This window comes from Odocoileus virginianus, chromosome 3, assembly GCF_023699985.2.
Source record: "Odocoileus virginianus isolate 20LAN1187 ecotype Illinois chromosome 3, Ovbor_1.2, whole genome shotgun sequence".
Taxonomy (NCBI): Eukaryota; Metazoa; Chordata; class Mammalia; order Artiodactyla; family Cervidae; genus Odocoileus; species Odocoileus virginianus.
Window position 1 is genome coordinate 12,268,220 of NC_069676.1, and position 13,422 is coordinate 12,281,641.

Genomic DNA, 13,422 nt, shown 5'->3' on the forward strand with positions numbered 1-13,422 from the left:
ACTGTGTATTGCAAATAGATGGGGGAAAAATGGAAACAGTGACAGACTTTATTTTCTTAGGCTCCAAAATCACTGCAAATGATCACTGCAGCCATGAAATTAAAATGCTTGCTCCTTGGAAGAAAAGCTATGACAAACCTAGACAGCATATTAAAAAGCAGAGACATCACTTTGCTGACCAAGGTCCGTCTAGTCAAAGCTGTGGTTTTTCTAGTAGTTGTGTGGATGTGAGAGTTGGACCATAAAGAAGGCTGAGCCCCAAAGAATTGATGCTTTTGAACTGTGGTCTGGAGAAGACTCTTGAGAGTCCCTTGGACAGCAAGATCAAGCCAGTCAATCCTAAAAGAAATCAGCCCTATGTAAAGTAATTAGCCTCCAACTAATAAAAATTAAAAAAAAAAAAAAAAAGAAATCAGCCCTGAATATTCATTGGAAGGACTGCTGATGAAGCTCCAATATTTTGACAATCTGATGAGAAGAGCTGACTCTGGAAAAGATTCTGATGCTGGGAAGAGGAGAAGGGAGCAACAGGATGAGATGGTGGATAGCATCATCAATTCAATAAATATGAGTTTGAGCAAGCTCTGGGAGATAGTGAAGGACAGGGAAGAGTGGTGTGCTGCAGTCCATGGGATCACAAATAATCAGAGATGACTGAGCAATTGAACAACATTAAAAAAATAAGAACAGTCTTGATGTGTGAAGCTGGTTATCAGTATTGTGTGATTTTCATTCCTATTCTTTTACAGAAAAATTAAGGAGACAAATATCAATATTTGAGAGGATAATTGTGGGGAAAACCATGCCACATTTGATATGAGTGCTTCAAACCTAATGTTGGAAATCACTCTAAGAAATGTTGGAATGGCTCTAAGAAAGCGGGCCCAACATAGAAATGTATGGTCTGCAAATAGGAAAGAAAAGAAGGAATTACTGATGAGGGTGTTGAAGAGAAACTGATAAAACAACAAATGTCAGGAGCTTTGAGAATAGAAGAAACGAAGCATGTGTTTTAGGGTCAAAAAAGGATGAAGATGTTTAACTTCACAATGTGTCTTTGAGCCTTGTGATGTCCATTTAGTTCTGAGGCCAGTGACCCATCACAGACAAGGAGCAGCTCGGCTGAGGGACCTTCCCAGAGCCCCCTTCACATCCCTGTTCCTCACGCTGTAGATGAAGGGATTCAGCATAGGGGTGACCACAGTGTACAGCACAAAAGCAATAGAGCTTCTCTGGGAAGAATGGGTTATATCAGAACTGAAATAGACCCCAAGCCTTGTCCCATAGTACAAGGAGACCACAAAGAGGTGAGACCCACAGGTGGAAAAAGCTTTATGTTTTCCTGCTGCAGAGGACATTCTCATTAAAGAGGAGACAATTTGGGAGTAAGAGGATTCCAGTGAGGGGAAACACACCCAGAAAGGCAGTGACCACATACAAGCAGATGTTATTGATGAAGGTGTCAGCAAGCCACCTTGATAATCTGAGCCAGTTCACAGAAGAAATGTGGAATTTCAGTGCCAGTACAGAAGGTCAGTCGCCTCAACAGAATATGAATCAGAGCAACCAGAAAATGATGAACCAACACATCAGAAGAACCAGGAGGCAACAGACACATGGGTTCATGATGACCGTGTAGTGCAGGGGTTGGCAGATGGCCACAAACCAACCATAGGCTATTCCAGTCAGGAGAAGACCGACCATTCCTGCAAAAATTTTTAAAAATAAACCTGAGTGAAACATCCTGTGTAGGAGATGTCTGTTCTGTGACTGAATGTTCACAAGCATCTTGGGGACAGTGGTAGAGACATAGCAAATGTCAACAAAGGACTGGTGGGAGAGGAGGAAGTACATGGGGGTGTGGAGGTGGGAGTCAGAGCTGATGGCCAGGATGATGAGCAGGTTCCCAAGCACGGTGACGAGTATATCGACAGTAACACTCCAAAGAGGAGGGGCTGCAGTTTAGGATCATCTGAGAGGTCCAGGAGGAGAAACTGATTCTCCCATATGATTTCTTGCTCCCATGTAGCTGTGTGTCTGCTGGGGAACAAGACAAATGGAAGTTTCACCTAATAGCCAAGTGGCAACTCGGCTAGTTATCAGTTACGATTCCACCTTCTGGTTGATATCCTTTACCCTCTATTAGTCCTTCTTGTGATAGTGATTCACTCAGTCAAATGGTAGCTCATTTGCATTTAAAATGTTTTTTCAGCTAAAATATTTAGCTGAAAAATTTTTTATCTCCTACCACAAGTTCTAATTCTTTTGTTGTTGTTTTTTGTTTTTTTTTTGTTGTTGTTGTTGTTTTTATTTAAGTATAGTTCATTTATGTTAATATGTGCTGTATAGCAAAGTGAGTAAGAATTATACATATATGTATTCTTTTTCATATTCTTTTCCATTGTGATTTAAGTGATTTATCTCAGGATATTAATTTTAGTTCCCTGTGCTGTATAGCAGGAACTTCTTTATTCACTGGTTCTAATTCTATATGAAGCTATGGACATAAACAGATTTTTATAATATGACAGTTGCAAAATGATTAAAGACATTTAATATTGCTAAATGATAATCTTTCATTCAAATAGTTTAATAATAGTTTTTAAGACATGGTATCCCAACTCAGACAAAATTAATTCTATGACTTGATCCTCCCTATTATTGTGACAGTTAATGCTTAATTAAAATTGCCTTATTTGTTTATTTTTTTTTTTAATTTATAAAGGTATGGTTACTCTGGACTTCCTGCTAGTACAGTGGATAGAATCCACCTGTCAATACAGTGGACATGGGTTCAGTCCCTGGTCCAGAAAATTCTGATGCCATGAGGCCACTAAGCCCATGTGCCACAACTACTGAGCCTGTGTGCCACAACTACTGAAACCCATGCACCTAGAGCTTGCACTCTGCAGTGAGAGAAGCCACCAGAATGAGAAGCCTATGCACCACAAAAGAGAGTAGTCCCTGCTCACCACAACTAGAGAAAACACTATGGGAAGCCACAAGGTCCAGTTCAACCAAAAAAAAAAAAATGGTTATTACCTTGTGAGAATTAAAAAGACCCTTGTGGCAGAGGAGGATCCCAGGAAGTGATGGCTGCTATTATTACTATTACAAAAATTATTAATATTTTTGATACATAACTTTTCAAAGTATAGAGATGTCATTCAGATAATGGGATCTTGAGTGAGAGTTCCTTGAATAGAATTTTGCTTCACCAACTTAAGGTCTGTGTGACCTTGACAAAGTTTCTTAACCTGTCTTAGCTGCAAATACCTCACCCCTACAACAGGAATAATAAATATCCCCTACATTGTAAGACTGATGAGTTAATTAAATGAGATGATGCATGTAATTTTTCTAGCATGGTTCTTGTGACAAATAGCAGACATTTGATAAATATGAGTGTCTAACAATAAATCTGTCTTGCATGAGTATCACTGATCATTATTCCCCTTATACAGGGACATCCATCAAAGATCATTCTGGGGACTTCTCTAGTAGTTGAGATTTCACCCTTCCAGTGCAGAGGATTACCAAGATGGAACCTTGGCAGGGGAGCTAGATCCCATATGCCACAACTTAAGAGTTAGCATGTCCCAACTAAAGATCCCAAATGCCACAGCTAATCACCAGTTCAGCCATATATATACATAATGTATACACACACACACATAATGTATATAATATACATAATATTATATATATATATCACTATTTAGAAAATTTTGATGTAAAATGTTCAAAGCTTCTATTAAAAAGTCAAACAAGATGATGGCCTAGCATAGTGATCGGTGTCAAACAGATTCGTGGCCTCCAAAGGAGATTTCATTCTGGGACCAAAAGACACAGGCTCAGTCACTCAGAGCTTCGTGTAGCAAGGTTTATTAAAGTAACAGTGATAGAGAAAGCTTCCAGCAAAGACACTGAAAAGGACAGAAGGGTGCCCACATCATGAACTTTAGCAGGGTTTTATATACCTTTCAGCTGGCTGCTGAGAATAGATATAAAGAATACCTCAAAGTGTAAAAGTTCTTCCAGACCCTTTCCCAAGGCATGTATCCTGAGATAACAGTACAGTGAGATGAGCCAGAAGGAACAGGTTCTGGGCAAAGTGCCTCTGGGGGAGATATGGTGTTGCTTGAGAAGCAGGTTCCCAGGCAAAATAGATTGTTACAATTATTAACATAGAACCTAAGAAAAGCATATGTATGAGCTCCTGATCTAAAGAAAGACCAGGTCTTAGGCAAGATATATTATTCCACTATTAATACAAAGTTTAAGGCAGCCATGTCCCTTGTGACTAAGGCAAAGGAATTTTAAAAGAATGCTCGCCTCTTCCTTCTCCTTGAGGGTAACTGCCTAAGCTTTAGCTCTCTCAAAGTCATCCTGAAAAAATAAGAGACAAATTTAGGATGATTATAAATGTTTACAGTCTCCATGACAGAAAAAATGCCCAGCACTATTATACCTAGAGAATGCAAGTAACATGTGTTTTCAAATAAAGTGAGAATTTACTAAACAATAGTATACTCAGGAGGGAGAGTGGGTAGGGTCAGGTGAACAGCTGCCAAGAATAAAATTAAGAGAAAAAAAATCATTGAGAGCAAATTAGTCTGAACAGGTGGATAAAAAAGACCTCTCTGAAATAAGAATACTGAGCTCTGAGAAGAGGGGCAGGTAATTGCTAATCAGAGGAAATAAGGGAAAGACACGCATTTTGATCTGAGACAACAGAATTCACAGTTACCCTGGAGTTGGTGAGTTTGGTAATAGAAGGGATGTGAGCGTCAAGTAAGATGAGAACTGGGGGAGGATGAAGACAACAGAGTGTGAGGCCCACAAGTCAAGTTCAGGTCAGTTCAGTCGCTCAGTCGTGTCCGACTATTTGAGACCCCATGAACTGCAGTACGCCAGGCCTCCCTGTCCATCACCAACTCTCAGAGTCCACCCAAACCCATGTCCATTGAGTCAGTGATACTATCCAACCATCTCATCCTCGTCCTCTTCTCCTCCTGCCCTCAATCTTTCCCAGCATCAGGGTCTTTTCAAATGAGTCAGCCCTTCGCATCAGGTGGCCAAAGTATTGGAGCTTCATCTTCAGCATCAGTCCTTCCAATGAACACCCAGGACTCATCTCCTTTAGGATGGACTGGTTGGATCTCCTTGCAATCCAAGGGACTCTCAAGAGTCTTCTCCAACACCACAGTTCAAAAGCATCAATTCTTCAGTGATCAGCTTTCTTTATAGTCCAACTCTCACATCCATACATGACCACTGGAAAAACCATAGGCTTGACTAGATGGACCTTTGTTGGCAAAGCAATGTCTCTGCTTTTTAATATGCTATCTAGGTTGGTCATAACTTTCCTTCCAAGGAGTAAGCATCTTTTAATTTCATGGTCGCAATCACCATCTGCAGTGATTTTGGAGCCCAGAAAAATAAAGTCAACCACTGTTTCCCCATCTATTTGCCATGAAGTGATGGGACCGGATGCCATGATCATAGTTTTCTGAATGTTGAGCTTTAAGCCAACGTTTTCAGTCTCCTCTTTCACTTTCCTCAAGAGGCTCTTTAGTTCTTCTTCACTTTCTGCCATAAGGGTGGTGTCATCTGCATATCTGAGGTGATTGATATTTCTCCCGGCAATGTTGCTTCCAGCTTGTGCTTCCTCCAGCCCAGCGTTTCTCATGATGTACTCTGCATAAAAGTTAAATAAGCAGGGTAACAGTATACAGCCTTGAGGTACTCCTTTTCCTATTTGGGACCAGTCTGTTGTTCCATGTCCAGTTCTAACTGTTGCTTCCTGACCTGCATACAGGTTTCTCAAGAGACAGGTCAGGTGGTCTGGTATTCCCATCTTTTTCAGAATTTTCCACAGTTTATTGTGATCCACACAGTCAAAGGCTTTGGCATAGTCAATAAAGCAGAAATAGATATTTTTCTGGAACTCTCTTGCTTTTTGTATGATCCAGCAGATGTTGGCAATTTGATCTCTGGTTCATCTGCCTCTTCTAAAACCAGCTTGAACATCTGGAAGTTCATAGTTCACATATTGCTGAAGCCTGGCTTGGAGAATTTTAAGCATTACTTTACTAGCGTGTGAGATGAGTGCAATTGTGCGGTAGTTTGAGCATTCTTTGGCATTGCCTTTCTTGAATTGGAATGAAAACTGACCTTTTCCAGTCCTGTGGCCACTGCTGAGTTTTCCAAATTTGCTGGCATATTGAGTGCAGCACTTTCAAAGCATCATCTTTCAGGATTTGAAATAGCTCAACTGGAATTCCATCACCTCCATTAGCTTTGTTCGTAATGATGCTTCCTAAAGCACACTTGACTTCGCATTCCAGAATGTCTGGCTCTAGGTAAGTGATCACACCATCATGATTATCAGGGTCATGAAGATCTTTTTTGTACAGTTCTTCTGTGTATTCTTGCCACCTCTTCTTAATATCTTCTGCTTCTCTTAGGTCCCTACCATTTCTGCCCTTTATTTAGCCCATCTTTGCATGAAATATTCCTTGGTATCTCTTAATTTTCTGAAGAGATCTCTAGTCTTTCCCCTTCTATTGTTTTCTTCTATTTCTTTGCATTGATTGCTGAGGAAGGCTTTCTTATCTCTCCTTGCTATTCTTTGGAACTCTGCATTCAAATGAGTATATTTTTCCTTTTCTCCTTTGCTTTTCGCTTCCCTTCTTTTCATAGCTAGTTGCAAGGCCTCTTCAGACAGCCATTTTGCTTTTTTGCATTTCTTTTTCTTGGGGATGGTCTTGATTCCTGCCTCCTGTATAATGTCACGAACCTCCGTCCAGAGTTCATCAGGCACTTTGTCTATCATATCTAGTCCCTTAAATCCATCTCTCACTTCTACTGTATAGTCATAAGGGATTTGATTTTGAATGGTCTAGTGGTTTTCTCCACTTTCTTCAATTTCAGTCTGAATTTGGCAATAAGGAGTTCAGGATCCAAGCCACAGTCTGCTCCTGGTCTTGTTCTTGCTGACTGTATAGAGCTTCTCCATATTTGACTGCAAAGAATATAATCAATCTGATTTCGGTGTCAATCATCTGGTGATGTCCATGTGTAGAGTGTTCTCTTGTGTTGTTGGAAGAGGATGTTTGCTGTGACCACTGTGTTCTTTTGTCAGAACTCTATTAGCCTTTGCCCTGCTTCATTCTGTACTCCCAAGGCCAAATTTGCCTGTTACTCCAGGTGTTTCTTGACTTCCTACATTTGCATTCCAGTCCCCTATAATGAAAAGGACATCTTTTTTGGGTGTTAGTTGACCCTGTACTATTCTTGATGCAACTCTCGTGTTGGTAATTTTATATTTATTTGTGGGTCAGAGGTCATGACCATTTTTGCTCATCATTGTGTTTCCAGTGACTTACATGGTGCTGGCACATACAGCTGCTCAACACAGGCAAGTGTTAGATAGGTAATAAAGACTGAGACCATTAAGTATCAACTGTAACGCACAAAAAGGACCCTCCAAGCCCACTATATGCCTGAATATAGACACTTAGAATTGTAAAATTAGAGTACACTCATACATATATTTTAAAAGAATAATATATAGTGAACAAGTAATTCTTACTCTAGAAATGGAATTCTGCTTATTACTGGGATGTTTGCTATCATAATTTATCTCAAAAATAGGTCAGGGGAGAGCAATCATAACCATAATTACAGTCTAAAATGTGTTTGAGGGAATGTAAGAGCCATTACTGTGGTTAGCAGCCAGGACAGAGCCTCTCACTAAATAAAGAAGCTAAGGACCATTTCTTAAGTCAGTAAATAATATGCATTTTAAGACTACAGTCAACTGGATATTCTATATTAAACAGTAAATCTTTGTGTTAAATTCATGAAGAGGACAAGGCAGTCTACTCGTTGATATTCTCTTAAACATGTAAAGAGAATGGTAAAATGAGCCAATGAAATGAGTACCAAATGTCAGTAATAATTACATTGTTTGTAGATGATATCGTGGACACAATAAGGTGGGTAAGGTGAAACATCAATACAGAGAACTAAAGTACCTGCTAACTACAGACTTCCCTTTCCTAGACTAAATAACTATGGGACTGTCCCAGCCTCATTATTCTAGAGGTAAAGCCCAATACCCACCATCTTGCTTCATTTCCTTCTTACTCACCGCTTTACTGGGACACTGTCTCTGATGCTTATCAGCAAACCTTTCTTGTTATCTGCAGTCAGTCCTGCAGAAACCCATTTGGGTTTTCACCAAGGCTGGGGTCACAGACTTATAGCAAAGGGGCAACAAGTGCATGTTGTTATCTCAAGGGCTATATTCGCAGGGCTCCTCATTAAAATAAATTGTTCTAGTGAATTTCCTCTCTCCAAACAACTCAACTCTATAGGGGTACAAGGAAGAGAAAATGAAAACATTTCAACTAAAGTTGTGTGTGGCAGCAGTGGGAGAAAAAGGTATGTTCTCCAAGGAGAAATTCTTTGACTTGACTTCAAAGTGACCAGGTACCCCCTAAGGAATGTTTAATTCCTACAAGAACTAAAACATGGAGTCCTTTATTGCTATTAGGGAGGGCTCCAGGTGGTAGTGCTACTGGTTAAGAACCCACCTGCCAATGCAGGAGACATAAGAGATGCAGGTTCTATCCCTGGGTCTGGAAGATCCCCTAGAGTAGGAAATGGCAACCTGCTCCAGCATTCTTGTCTGGAAAATTCCATGGAGAGAGGAGCCTGGTGGGCTACCATCCATGGGGTTGCAAAGAGTCAAACAAGACTGAGCACAGCACATGCCGAGGGGCAGGGGCCACAATTAACCAGGTAGATTCAGCTGAAGCGAGTATTGAGGAGATACAATGTGGCAAACAAATCATCTTTAAAGTTTATCACAAAAGGGGAAGACAGAGACAAAAACATAGAATAAATGGAGTATCTAAAATGGGAGGGTTAAAACTAAAATTTAAGGGAGGTTATGGGAATACATTTAATTTCAAGAAGAATGATGGTATTTAGTGCAAGCCGCTGAATACACAGGCATGTCTGGGTACATACATACCTCACATGATGCGCCATACACTTCTAAACCAATAGCTAGCATAATGTGCTGTATCTCCAGCTTGTAGGACATGGATGCAGAAATCAAGGATGGGAAGCTGACGTGAACCCTTGTAATATCACTCCTGGTGAGACATGTGAAGAGTCTGTGCTCCAGCTCTACACAACTATGGCCTTTTCAGGTTTAGATGCCTGGACACCAAAAATGTAACAGTTCTAGAGACATGACAAAAGTCCCATTCAACTTTTTTTTTTTTTTTTGGTCATGCTGCCTGGATTGCAGGATGTTAGTTCACCATCAAGGATTGAATCTGGGTCCATGGCAATGAAAGTGCCAGTCCTAACCTCTGGACCACCAGGAAATTCCTACCATTGAACTTCAAGCTATGCTGAAAAGTGACACTGTTAATCGTTCAGTTATGTCCAACTCTTTATGACCCCATGGACTGTAGCCCGCCAGGCTCCTCTGTCCATGGGCTTCTCCAGGCAAAAATATTGAAGTGGGTTGCCATTTCCTCAGTCAGTGGCTGGAAGCAGGAGCAACCTCAGGGCAAACACAGTGGTGGATACAGATGGTGGTCACTTATGCTCCCATGACAAGAGATCTGAGTGGTGTGATCTCAGGTGAGGCTGCTATCTTTAGTTGAGAGCAGTTATCATAGAGAAGCCTCGGGGCTCTTGATCTGTATGCTTGGAAAAATAAGCCTTTAATTCTAAAGGGAGAAATGGGCAACACAGCACAGGATTCGCTACAATGAATCCTATTAGCCACTTAGATTGTGATCTTCAACAACATGGACAGTGTTCCTGGAGAGCTCATTTGTGATTAATGGGGGTCAGGAGTTGGGAATGACTTTTCTTGGGAAGTGAGGGACAAACCAAGAGCACAAGCATCCTGAGTAAGGCTCAGTCAAGCATGACTGTCTTTTTGGCCTGTTTCTCTATAAAAATCTAATTCTCTCTCCCTACTACTGCTGAGAAACAGGCCAACACATGCCACTGCCAAGTAGATATTAGTGGGGGGGTTTCACAGGCACATCCACTGAACCTTTCCAAGAACAAACTTACATTTTTTTCTTCCTTCCTTCCTTTTCCTCAAACATGTTATATCAGAGTAACACCACAGATGATGTAAACAGATCCACACATGGAACTGTTCTAGACAGCTAAGTAATAACATAATAAAATATTTTTCCTAATTACTTTTTATTGGGATTTATCACAAAGTCTGGTTTACCATTTATTTATGTATTATTTTATTTCCTTTCTCCCAGTAGAATATAATCTCAATGAAATCTGGGCCTTTATTTTGTTCCAAGTCTTATACCAGTACCTAGAAGATAATATATTAGAAATGTTTAAAGGCATGAGTTGATCAAACCATTGCTATTATTAGCATTAGAAAGAAACTGGTTTCATCTTTTGTGGGGAAAAAAGGACAAAATAGAAAAAAAAAAATGAACTTGGGAGCAGACAAATATTCCAATTTTTTTCTTTTCTAGTTTTTGCCAGATACTAAACATCACCTACACAAGTTGAACATTTGTAACTATCAAAAATTTGTATAATGGTTGCAGTCCATCTGTTAATCTCAGAATGTCTTGTTTTCCATATATCTTTTAATGACATGCAACTGTTAGGTAATTTTTATCTCTAAGGAAAAATTCCAAATCTAATAGCAGTGTAAAGGAATACAAAGTGAAAAACACTGCGGTCAAGACAGCATCAGGTTCGTCTTTTTCAGTGTGTTTTCCATATGACCAACAATAATATTACACTTATTTAATAATATTACACTTATTTGTGTACTATTATGGACTGAACTGTGTTCACTCAAAATTTTATGTTGATATCCTTATTCCCAGGGCTTCAGAATGTGACTGTATTTGGAGAAAGTGCCTTTCAAAAGGTAGTTAATTTTAACATGAAGTCACCAGGGTGAACCTTAATTCAATCACTGTGGTGTTCTTGTAAGAAGAGGAAGTCAGAACACACATAGAGGCCAGGGAAACCTGCACAAAGGGAGGACCAGGTTCAGAATAGGCATGATGGTGGCCATCTGCAATCCAAGTGAAATGGAGCAGGACCTTATGATCTATGCTCCCCCCATGTCCTCAGCCTACCTTTTGCCTGTGGAACAACTTTAGTCAAAGAATAAGCTTAATCAGAGACATGAGAAAATGCAGAAACAAAGGAAAATTGTCAAAGGAGGCCAAGTAATAATGGTTAATATCATAGTAAGCAGAGTCAAGGACATTTAGTTCCTCCTCAAGGACTATTATAGATGATATCCTGAGCCGTAACCTGTGAGGTATCTTGTAGATACTGAACTGCACATCAAGTGAAAGAAGTTAACTACATGATGACCAGACTGTAGTCATGATATAAACTGTCACAGTTCCAAGAACTGCCATCAAAGAAATGGGAACAAACCAATCCTGCAACTGAAGACTAACTATAGTTAAACAAGATGAGTCTGATTAGGACACCACATGCCCAATTTCAAGGAGACTATCAGAGCTGACTGTACTATATCTGCACATAGGCCCCTCCCTCTGTCTATAAAAGCTCTTTCCCACTGATTGTCAGTGCAGGGAGTCAGCCTTCTGCTAGGCATCTGCCCTTCCTCTGCCACCCTGCAGGTTGCCAGCATCCAAAGTAAAGCAAACTTTCCTTTCCACCAACCTTATTTGTCTATTGGCTTTTGAGAAGTCAGCTGCTGGACCCCACATGGCCTCAGAGGAAACCAATCCTGGTGGGACCTTGATGTTGAACTTGCAGACTCCAGGATTGTTAGAAAATATATTTCCGTTGTGTAAGTCACCCAGTCTAGCATTATTAGGATAAGGCAAGCACCATTTCAAAATCCTCTTGCTACAGCTGTTACTTGAGCCATGTCTCCTCTAATTATTTCAGTGGAAGTTGTGACAAGCTTTTTGCTCAGATCCAACTGGACACCTTACCACAGGCACATGCCAAACACCTCCTGCTTTCTGCTCTGAAACTTCTGACACCAAATTATGGGACATTTGAGGGAATCTGCTCTGTATTCAGAAGTGTGCAACTCAGACATAAAGGGATGCTAAGCTCTCTAGGGCCATCTTTGGCCCATAGAAAGCATGAGCTAAGGTCTTTTCATCTATTGAGTGGAAAGTTCTGGGACACATGTTGTACCTCAGGAAGGTTTGGTGGGATTTAGTAGCAGTCATCAATAAAAGCAGTCATTATTATTTTGATTCCTTAATTGGTTTGGTATTCCATCCTTCCCTAGTAGATAATAATAGGAGATATATACAACAAATATATACATATTTGTTCTGCTTCTCTGGATAACCCTAATAACAAGGCCCAAGAGAAATGAAAATATGTTTGAATATATCTGGCTTTTCATAGCACCATTATTCATAATATGCACAAAGTGGAAACAATCCAAATATTCATCAATTGATAAGTAAATAAAACAATATCTTCATACTATGGAATATCATTCTGAAATACAAAGAAATTATATATGCTACAACACATGAATCTTGAAAAATATACTAAGTGAAAAAATTATTGATGAAAAGTTTCATGATCTTATTTACATGAAATGTCTAGAAAAGGCAAATGTATAGAGACAGAAGGTAGAATCATGGCAGCATGGATGTTAAGTGTCTAGGAATATGGGGGTGTAACCACCAAAGGGTACTTTCTAATGGAACCAAAATTCCATTATATTTTTACAACTAGGTTTTAAAATAACATAAATCTGTTGTTATCAAAAGAGTCTGATACAGGTATAAGTAAATATTACTGACACAGAAGAGTCTAAAACCTGAATTAGGTATATATAGGAATTTATTGATTAATAAAGGTGGAATTTCAAATTAGTATGTCAAGGATAATTTATCAGTAAACAATTCATCCTCTTTCCAGAGGGAAAACATAATTGTATCCACTACCCCGTGTGTGTGTGTGTGTGTGTGTGTGTGTGTGTGTGTTAGTTATTCAGTTGTGTCTGACTCTCTGTGACCCCATGGACTGCAACCCACCAGGCTCCTCTGTCCATGGAATTCTCCAGGCAAGAATATTGGAGTGGGTTGCTATTTCCTTCTCTAATGCGAATTTTAGTAGCAGTTAGTCACTAAGTCGTGTATGACTCTTGGAACCCCACAGACTGTAGCCTGCCAGGTTCCTCTGTCCATGGGATTCTCCAGGCAAGAACACTGGAGTGGGTTGCCATTTCCTTCACCACCACTACCCCATAACACATGCCAAAACACATTCTTTGAGGATTAAAATGTCAGTAAAAATATAAATTTTAGAAGAAAATTAGAAAATCTGTATGTAACCTAGAGTTGGAAGAGAATTTTTAAGGCTAGGAGAAAACCCATA

At 39.8% G+C, this 13,422-nt stretch overlaps 2 protein-coding genes across 4 annotated transcripts in view; both read left to right on the forward strand.

Annotated features, from left to right (window-relative positions):
• The window catches only part of LOC110147038 (zinc finger protein 266-like), a 30,568-nt gene extending 28,819 nt beyond the window's left edge, over positions 1-1,749 (forward strand). Inside the window, exon 6 of the transcript XR_011486367.1 lies at positions 61-1,749. The gene's annotated coding sequence lies outside the window, so the exon portion shown is untranslated. The remainder of the gene's footprint in view (positions 1-60) is intronic.
• LOC139029633 (zinc finger protein 266-like) overlaps positions 1-13,422 on the forward strand; it is a 38,880-nt gene that overhangs the window by 1,213 nt on the left and 24,245 nt on the right. The gene's annotated exons all lie outside the window — the stretch shown is intronic.